Raw genomic sequence first — 10695 nt, 5'->3', positions numbered from 1 at the left:
GAATTTTTTTCCCCTGAAGATTGTGATAAAGATGTGTGAACTAAGGTAATGCAGTGGGAAGAACCAGAGAATTTTTGAGGTAAATAAAGAGTAAATAGCATACCTGAGAGGTGAGGCTAGAAAGAACTGCTGGCAGTAAAGGAAGTTTTTCTTAAAATGTTTATGCATGTTTATAAACAAAAAAGGCAGAAATGCCACACATTTAGTCCATGATGTATCGAGTAGAAATGGGAATGTCCCTAAGAGAGTGAAGACTCTAAAAGCCCTAAATCCTGAGCAAGGACTGAGATTGGGACTGAGTAGAACAGTTGAGATACCAACAGGAGTAGGAATTTAGGAACTGTTGTGAGACTTCTCACTAATCTGGCCTTTTTCTCTCTCAGGATACTTGGAACACCTTCGCAAGCACTGGATTTTGCCCAGCGACATCTTAAAGGTACTATATAACACCCAAAGTGCCTTCCTCTTTCTAATGGAGTCCCCTGGCCCTGCTACCTCCCACTAACTCTACCCTTCAGCCAGAATGAAGTGTAGATTTCGTGTAATGAAAGGTGGAATTTAAGTCGAGCACAGTGGCTCATGCTTCTATCATAGTGGCTTGGAAGGCTGAGGCAGGAGGATCACAAGTTCAAAGCCAGCCTCAGCAAAAGCGAGGGACTGAGCAACCCAGTGAGACTCTGTCTCTAAATAAAATGAAAAAAAATAGGCTGGGGATGTGGCTCAGTGAACGTGTCCATGAATTCAACCCTCCCCATCTCCCTGCCCACGCCCCCCCCCCAAAAAAAAGATGGAATTTAGCTACCAACTTACTCAGATGTGTCGCTGGCACGTTACAGAATTATATACGTCTAGCCAATAACGTCCCAGAGGTCCACCTTGCTATTGGGAACAGTTCTATGCAGCTTAGCCTGGAGAGTCATCCTCAGTATCCCAGGGTATTGCTTCCAGGACCACTCAGGAATGCTGAAATCCACATTGCTCAAGTCCCTCACATAATATGACAAAATTATTTGCATTTAATCTATGCATGACTTCCTGTAAACTTTAAATCATCTCTAAATTACTTATAATACTAAATAAGCCTGAATGCTATGTAAATAGATGTTATACTGTATTGTTCAAGGAATAATGAATGACAAGACTACTGACTGTACATTTGCTACTGTCAGCACAGATGCAAATTTTTTTCAAATATTTTCAATCTGTTGGTTCAGTCTGAGGATGTGGAATCCATGGATGCAGAAAGCTGACTTCGTGTGTGTGTATGTGTGTGTGTGTATACAAACATAAATGTGTATCTCTGCGAATATATATATTGTGATGGGGTCTCAGTATGTTGCTCAGGCTGGCCCCAAAATCATAGTCTCAAGTAGTGCTCCTGCCTGAGACTCCTGAGTAGCTGGGATTACAGATGTGTGCCACCTCACCCAGCATGACTATCTTCTGATTCCTTGTGTACTGAGTATAAGGCAGAAGAATGCTTATGGAATTCATAATTTTTCTAGGCCCAACAAAGGAATGACTAATAGGTAAGCAATATGACTTCATCTGTAAGAACACTAAATATGATAAACTACAGGACTGAAGCTAACTATGATGGAGAAGAATGTAGGTATGAATATATAAAATGGAAGTATTTAATAAAAAGCCAGATATGGAATCTAAGCCTAGTGGTACATGCCTTTAGTTCTAGCTACTCAGAAGGCTGAAATAGGAGGATCTGTTTATCCCAGGAATTTGAGGCCATTCTGGGCAGCATATTGAGACTCTGTATCAAAAGACTTAAAAAAAAAAAAAAAAAAAAGAAGCAGCAGCAGCAGCCAGAGTAGTTTCCACCAAGCAGTTCTCCTAGAGCACTTCATTTTATTTTGGCAGCTTAGAGTATATCCTAGTAGCTGGGTTAAATATGTGAAATTCATAGGAAAATGCTGCAGGAAGAAAACCCATGGATGTATTTCTGGACTTTATTGATTAGGATCATCCATCTCTGAGGCATGATATCTAAGTATGATGTCTTAGGAAGTGTGTAGACTGGGAGCCAAATGGGGTTTTATTTTTTTAAATTTTATTTTTAGTACCAGGGATTGAATCCAGGGCACTTAACCACTGAGCCACATCCCTAGCCCTTTTATTATTATTATTTTAAATTTTGAGACAGGGTCTCGCTAAATTGCTTAGGGCTTCACTAAGTTACTGAGGCTGGCTTCTAACTTACGATCCTCCTGCCTTAACCTCCTGAGCCACTGGGATGATAGGCATGCATCACTGTGCCTAGCCTGGGTTTTTTTTTTTTTTTTTAAAGAGAATTTCAATATTTATTTTTCAGTTTTCAGCAGACACAACATCTTTGTTTGTATGTGGTGCTGAGGATCGAACCCAGGCCGCACGCATGCCAGGCGAGCGCGCTACCACTTGAGCCACATCCCCAGCCCCCAGCCTGGGGTTTGGTTTTTTAGTCTGCCAGTCATTCTGTGTGACCTCTCAGAGCCTCAGTTTCCCTGTTTGTAAAATAAGGATAACAGTCCTTATCATATATTATTATATTATGACATTTAAAATAAGGTACTATTAGAAAGAGTACATGAGTTTCTCACATAGAACTTGGTATATAGTATATGATAAAAAATTAGTTTCTTGGGGTTGGTGTTGTGGCTCAGTGGTAAAGTACTTGCCTCACACACATGAGGCACTGGGTTTGATCCTCAGCATCACATAAAAATAAATAAAGATATTGTGTCCATCTACAACTAATAAATATTTTTTTTTTAAAAAATGAGTTTCTTCTCTCAGCCTCCTGCCACATTTATGCACTTCACCTACCCAATGAATGTGGATGCTCTATGGATATAGGTCCATCTTTATTTAGAGAGCCTTAAGACAAGTTCTCTACCTTTCTTGCATGTTAGAATAACGAGGAAGCCTGTCTGGGAGCACCCTGGTGGAGCAGTAAAACTAGGGTCCATGGTTAGCATCCAGCTAACCATGGAACGTGTTGGCCTAGGCCACCAGTGCCATAGGTTAGGACTCCATCTGGGGCTCCACTGACCATTCCAAACCCTACAGAGGCAAAGAGAACCCTTCCGGCTAGGGCAGCTGCTTGTTGAAAGTCATGGTCCAGCTGCTGCTCTTTCTGAGGGCTGTCTTCGAGAAAGGTGCCTGTCTCTTATGGCCCAGGAGCAAGGGCATTGCAGCCTCCACAGGTGGGGAAGTGGGCCCTTGACGTGGTCTTTGTATGGAAGGCAGTGTTGACTCTGGGGCTGGTCCTTCTCTACTATTGCTCCTCATTGGCATCACCTTCTGCAACAAATGGCTGACAAAGAGCTTTCACTTCCCCCTCTTTATGACAATGATCCCCCTGGCTGTGATCTTCTTTTCTGCCCTGTCCAGGGCACTGGTTCAGTGCTCCAGCCATAGGGCCTGTGTAGTGTTGAGCTGGACCAACTACCTCAGAACAGTGGCCCCTATAGCACTGGCAACAGCACTTGATGCGGGGTCATCCAACTGGAGTTTCCTCTGTCACCATCTCACTGTGAGTACTGACAATCACTGTGAGTACTGACTACGCCCTGCTGCTTCCCTGAAGGCCAAGCTCTTTGTCTGTCCAGCTGCTGTCTGTGCACCTGGCCAATGGGCCAGTTACTCCATCACTTTCTGGGACCAGCCCTTGCTCTCAGCTCCTCCCTGGCTCCCAGCAGCTTTCCAAGAAGTTTCCAGCCTCTTCTATACACCATGACCGAGTCCTCCGCTGTGCTATTCATCTTGAACTTCTCTTTGATCTTCAAGATGGAGAAGGGAGCTGAGTGCAGCACTGGTCCTGGTGGTTCTCCTCATTGTTGGGGGGCCTTTTCACGTTCATCTACAAGTCCACCCAGTTTCAACATGGAAAACTTCGCCCTGGTACTGGGGACCTCATTCATCAGTGGAATTCACTGGACCTTCACCCAGATGCGCCTACAGAAGGCTGAGCTGGGCCTATAGAACCCCATCAATACCATGTTCCACCAGCAGCCATCATGTTTCTGATGCTTTTTCCCTCTTTTTGCCATATTTGAAGGATATAGGGCTGCTCCTATGGGTACTTGGGAGTCTCTTCCTTGGTAGGATTCTCACCTTCAGTTTGGGTTTCTCTGAGTTCCCCTGGCTTCCAGAACCTCCAGCCTCACTCTTTCCATTGCTGGCATTTTTAAGGAAGTCTGCACTTTGCTGCTGGCAGCATACCTGCTGGGTGATCAGACTAGCCTCTTGAATTGGCTGGGCTTTGCCCTCTGCCTCTTGGGAATATCCCTTCATATTGCCCTCAAAGCAATACACTCCAGAGGTGATGGTGGATATAAACTCCTGAAGGGCCTGGACTCCAGCCCTGACCTGGAGCTGCTGCTCTGAAGCAGCCAGCAAGAGGATGAGGACAATGAGGAGGCAGAGCACTTTATGCTCAGAGGCATCAGTGAACAGCCAGGGGAACAACTTGGATGCAGGCTACACTGTGATGACCACTTGGCAGCAGCTTGGGGCCCTAGTGGCTCTTTACATCATCTGGGAGAGGTGGCTTGGGAGTCACCTGTGGTGGGGCTAGGTCATGGGCTTGTGGCTCCTACCCTTCCCTTCTTTTTGGAGCTTAGTCAACTGGATAAGCACCAGGCCAGCCTTGGACCTGGTTGGAGGTGGGCCCATACTGTCTTGGGTTCATGGTGGAGAAGGAAATGGGCGGGTCTTTCTCAATTGTTGACCAGGCTCTGAGCCCAAGATTAAGTTTAGAGGCATAGCAGCTTTCTAAGGGGACTGACTTTGGACTGCAGGGCAGTTGGGGTGTGAAGAGGTTGGGATCTCATCACCTGGACAGTATCTTTCTCAGCAGATTTAGAAATAAATGGTTTATGGTAAAAAAAAAAAAAAAAAAATCACAAGGGAGTGTCAAAATATCCTAATACCAAGATTTCCCCCTAGACCATTCAATCAGAATCTCTGGACATAAGTATGTTTTAAAAAGTTCTCCATTTTGGAACTGAGAACCATCATTGCTTTAAGAGTTTCCTTTGGAGCCAAGCACAGTGGCATACTCTTGTAATTGAGCAACCTTGGAGACTGAGGAGGAAAATTGCAAGTTTGAGGCCAGTCTCAGCAACCTAGCAAGGCCTTAAGCAACTGAGATCCTGTTTCAAAATAAAAAATAAAAAGCTCAGAGGTAAAGTGCCCCAGGGTTCAATCTCTATTATCAAACAGAGATTGATAACAAACTCAGTTCCCTCCAGAAGGAGAAAAGAAATTAGACCTTTGATTTAGACCTTTGGATCTGAATACTTGTACATTTGAAAACTTTCTAGAGGGACAAAGGCTAACACTTGATATGGATGGATGAGTAGGATACCGTGAGATATATTCTGAAGGGAAGACCCTGTGATAAGACAGGAATAAGCATGCTGATTTGGGGAAGATTAGTAATGAAGTCATTAATATAGATGCCAGGAATATGCAGGATTTGCTGTAGAGATGGAAGGATTTGAGGCTGGTCCTTTAATCTAGCACTGGCAACACAAATGATAATGTCTTCATTGCTTTTCTACAGTCTGTTCCATGAGTTGGGAAGGGCCTCAGGCATGATTAAAGTGCATGCAAGTGGGTGTCCTTCTTCAGTGGAAGGGAGCTGGTGGGAAAGCTTGTGCAGCAGGGCTTTGATTATGAATCTCTTCCCATAGCCTGTCAGAGTTGATGAGACAATGCTGACCAGACAGGTGGTTTTGTTGGTATTGACATACAAGAAAATTAAGATCTAAGCCTGTCTTTGTAACATTTCAGTGAATAGAGAATCATTTAGGAAAGGTGGTATTTCTGGGAGAGGAATTTCAGCTTCTAAGAGACTACTTTCTAGTAGGACAATTCTGATTTCTAGAGATATGAGTAATTCAGACATTGAAACCACCATAGTACTTCATACCATAACCCAGTGTTATAATGGTCAGGAATATCTTTTGCTATGTTGGTTACTGTCTTTATGTGGGTCCCTTTGCTTGAGAAATAAGCATACAATTAATGAAAGACACCATATGGGATTGGCAGGCATGCTAGACAGATTGGTCTTTGTCTCAGATATTTTTTCTCCTCCTCCTTATCCTCCTCCTCTTCTTCCTCCTTTGTATTCCGCCTCTTCCTCTTCTCCTTCCTCCTCCCCCCCCCTTCCTTCTTCCTAGAGATAGAAACCAGGAAGGTTCTACCTCTGAGCAATATCCCTAACCTTTTTACTTATTTTGACACAGGGTCTCACTAAGTTGCCCAAACGGGCCTTGAACTTGCCATCCTCCCACCTCAGACATCAGAGTTGCTGGGTTACAAGTGTGTGCCACTGCACCAGGCTTCAGATGGTTCTTACGAGTTAGAGTGAGCCCATGACAAATGATGCTTCAGGTTCTTGAGAGCTCTTCCAGCTGCTGTAGGCCACCAGTACTTTCATACAGGAAAAAGCTTAGGCCCAACTGGAAGAAAACTGTAGTTAGGTCTTTTCTGCTTTGTGGATGTCAAATGCCTGTTGACCTTGTTCAAAAAAAGTTTCATATTATACCAATATGGTGTTCTCGTCCTACATAGAAGGGTATGGACTCCATCTTTCTTCCTCTTTGAGTACTGTTAGACATAAAATTCTATACAATTGATACAGTTCAAGAAGTTCAAGAGTTGGATACAGATATAAGACTTGGAAGCAAGCAAACATATACTGGGAAGAGGGGAAAAAAGCTTAAGCTTTAAGTTGGTTGCCAAATTTTGACTATTCCACAAGACTGGATATTTTTAAGTATTAACATATCTTAACTACAGATGAACAAAAATAGTAATGGGACAGCTGAAGTTTTAATTCAGAGATAGAGGAGCAACCAACCCCTACAAGGTGTTTTCTTTTTCTTTCTTTCCTTTTTTTTTTTGGTACCAGGAATTTAACCCAGGGTGCTTTACCACTGAACCACATCCCCAGCCATTTTTACTATTTAATTTAATTTCAGTAAATTGCTGAGGCTGGCCTCAAACTGGCCTCAAACTGCCTCAGTCTCCCAAGTCATGGGATTACAGGCATGCCCCATGTCCAACCCTACAAGGTGTTTTTTTTTTTTTTTGGACTGAGGATTGAACTCAGGGGCATTCAACCACTGAGCCTCATCCCTAGCCCTGTTTTGTATTTTATTTCCAGACAGGGTCTCATTGAGTTGCTCAGCACCTTGCCGTTGCTGAGGTTGGCTTTGAACACTCAATCCTCCTGCCTCACTGGGATCACAGGCGTAAGTCACTGCCTGTAATGTTGTTGCACATGCCTGTATTTTCCAAGGACAGTGGAAAATAAAAATTAAGTTTCTTTAGGTTAACTCCAAAAGTCATGCTAGTTCAGTGTGCTAGGAACTATTATTGAGTGCCTACTTGGTTTTTTGAATCCTAGAAGTAAAAAGATAGATTGGATGATTTTCCTCTTTACACAATCTGTGAACATAGTGTAATGTGATGTATTCAATAATAGAAGTAATGTGTGAAAATTAAGAAGAAAGATGTGGCTGAGGTTATAGCTCAGTGGTAGAGTGAATGCTTAGCATGTTCAAGATCCTGGTTCAATCCTCAGCACCAAAAATAAATAAAGAAAGATGTGAGTATACTTTGGAGTGGTGGGGAGTGAATGAGACACAGTCATAGAGGAGATGAAACCCAGCAGATATTGAGAGAGTAGCAGATGTGCCGGGTGTGGTAGCACATGCCTGTAATCCCAGTGACTCGGGAGGCCAAGGTAGGAGGATTGCAATTTCGAGGCCAGCCTCAATAACTTAGCAAGACCCTATCTCAATAAAAAGGACTGGGGGTGTAGCTCAGTGGTAAAGCACCCTGGTTTAATGCACCCCCTCCCCCTTACACATACACACACATACACACATGAACCAGGGAGGGAGGGGCACTGAGAAGATAATAGAATTCTTCTCTATCTTGGTACCCACAACTGATTGGACACAGCTTTCTATATATGACAAGCTGGGTCAGACAGACCCTGCCTCCTAAGAATTTAGAATCAGAACATGAGTGGCTAGGTTATTTAGATAGGAACATTGACTTTGTAAAGGCACATATATTTCAGATCCAAGGCTGGCCTTCATGAGCAACTATTTAGGGGCAAGTAATGCAGTTTCGAACAAGCAAAACTAGCTGCTCTCCCAAGAGAAGCAAATGAATGCAGCTAATGAAGAGAGAGATGTGGGGGAGGGAATCAGAGACAATAGGCCATGTGACCCCAAAGAGAAAGAAATAGTTATCTTGGCTTTGACAGCTTTCTAGGCCCCTGTTTCTGTTCCATCTAAGGTCTGGCTGCCACTTCTTACTAAGTTCCCTGAAATTACTGAGTCATTGCGACAAATCCATCTCCACCTAAGTGGCCTTCTTTTTTTCACTGGACCATAGAGTTATGTACCTAATGTGTTCTCCCCTTGATGTTCATGTACTAATGAAACCACATAGCCTTCCACATCAGAGACACACATGCGTATACCAAGGACACTTATTTAACTCATTACATCTCAGATATTTCACAAAATTAGGTCTCTTATTTTGTCAAGTTTTCTCTGTGTATTAGTCATTTATTATCACATAAAAAATACCCACCATATAGTATCTTAAAGCAATAGTAAACATTATCTTGTAGTTTCTGTGGATCAGGAATTTGGGGGCAACTCCGCTGGGCCTTCTAATTTAGGGTTTCACAAAGCCATAGTCAAGTTGTTGGCTAGGCTGCAGTCACTTGACGGGCTAGAGGATCTGCTTCCAAGGCAGCGCACTAACATATTTAGCTAGTTGGTACTGGTTGTGAGAAGCCTCTGTTTTCTATATATGGGCCTCTTCATAAGGCAATAGGATTGTTCTTATAATGGCTGACTTGCTCCAGAATAATTCAAGAGGAAGAGAGTCAACTAGAAACTATCCTTATTCTGATCTTGCCTCAGAAGTTACATAGAATTAGTTCTGGAACATTCTATTCTTAGAAACAAGTAACTAATTTTGGTCTGCATTCAAGGTGAAACACTAGGTTTTATCACTTTTTTTTGGTTCCAGGGATTGGGATTGAACTCAGGGGCACTTAACCACTGAGCCACATCCACAGCCCCTTTCTATATTTTATTTAGAGACAGGGTCTCACTGAATTGCTTAGTGCCTCGCTAATTTGCTAAGGCTGGCTTTGAACTTGAGATACTCCTGCCTCAGCCTCCCAAGCTGCTGGGATTACAGGCATGTGCCACTGTGCCTAGCTAGACTAGATTTTATCACTTGAAAGGAGGCATATCAGAGAATTTATGGACATATTTTAATACCACCACAACCTGTTAGAACTAGGAAAAAAAAAAAAAACCCAAACAAACAAATGGGGAGGAAAGGACAAGAGGGCTAAATAAGGATGGAAATGATCAATATATGTTATATACATATATGAATATGCTACAACAAAATTCATTATTCTGTGTAATTAATATGCACTAAGAAGGAATTCATTAAGTAACTTTAGACAATGATAAGTCTCCTATGGATAAAAATGTTTCATCTCTCATAGTGCTTCCCCAGGAGAGTCCGTCATCTTTTCTGAAGTTGACGTCCATTTGTACAGAGGTTGAGGGGTAACGTACACAATCTTTGTCACTGATGAGACAGAAAGGGTACCCCTGGCCTCATTCTCAGCCTACAGTGTGCACTGGTTGGTACCTCCAGGTTCCCAGCATGATTGCCCTTATCTTCCTAATCACTGGGGAATCTGCTGGCCTGTGATGCTGAAGATTCATATCTTCATGAATGATATGAACTCATATCCAGTCTCTGGTTTTGGGCAAATCTCCTAGGGAGTACAAATCACCTCCTTCTGCAGACTTGTTTCCCACTGGCCACTGGTATGGGGTCACCTAGCTTTAGCTTTTATAGTCTCCTGGCTGTTAATTCAGCATCCATGTTTCAAAGGAACAGGGCAGGCTTAGGATAATTGACTACCCTATCTCTTTTTGATCATGCTATTGTGGAACTTGCCATTGGCCCAAATGACCATAAAAAATTCAGGGATGAAGTATGAGGGAGTTGGACAGTGGTCCCAAAAGGAGAGAAAGGAAGAGATCCTTTGCCTCAAACACTCCTCTCAGCATGGAGGTAACTCATTGTGGTAGGCAACCTTATTCATGATGTTGGCTTTTAGATGATTCTAGGCTAGCTCTCTTATATATTCTATATTCTCAATTTGACTAATTATTTCCTTGTGGTATCTTTTAAATTGTCTGTCTACTCCTTGCCTTTTAAAAAAAGATAAGACATTATGTATCAGTATTTGATCAGATTCAGGGTAAACATTTTTAAAAGAGTACTTCATCAGTAATGTTGAATAGATCACATCCTTTCACATCAGGCTTAAGTTTACATTATTCCATTATTAGTGATGTGAAATTTGGTCACTTGTTTAAGATGGTAACCCCCCACCCAACAATCTTTCCTTGGAAGACAATACATTTCCCTTTGTACTTTCTAAATAATTTGTAAACAACCTGCTCCCCAATAACTTTTTGATATATAATAATTATACATATTAGTGGGGAAGAGTATTAAATTTAATATATGTATACTATGTTCAATAATCACATCAGGATAATTAGCACTTGCGTCTCCATAAATATTCATCATTTCTTAGGCTGGGGTTGTGGCTCAGAGGTA

The 10695-nt window shown here is 42.4% G+C and overlaps 1 pseudogene; it reads left to right on the top strand.

Moving 5' to 3' along the window:
- The first annotated feature begins 3729 nt into the window (after positions 1 to 3729).
- On the top strand, positions 3730 to 4737 carry LOC143398390 (solute carrier family 35 member C2 pseudogene; annotated as a pseudogene).
- The last annotated feature ends 5958 nt before the right edge of the window (positions 4738 to 10695 follow it).

This window comes from Callospermophilus lateralis, chromosome 4 (genome assembly GCF_048772815.1).
Source record: "Callospermophilus lateralis isolate mCalLat2 chromosome 4, mCalLat2.hap1, whole genome shotgun sequence".
Lineage (NCBI taxonomy): Eukaryota > Metazoa > Chordata > Mammalia > Rodentia > Sciuridae > Callospermophilus > Callospermophilus lateralis.
The sequence above is the reverse complement of the archived record's forward strand: the minus strand, read 5'-3'. Positions and strand labels throughout refer to the sequence as shown.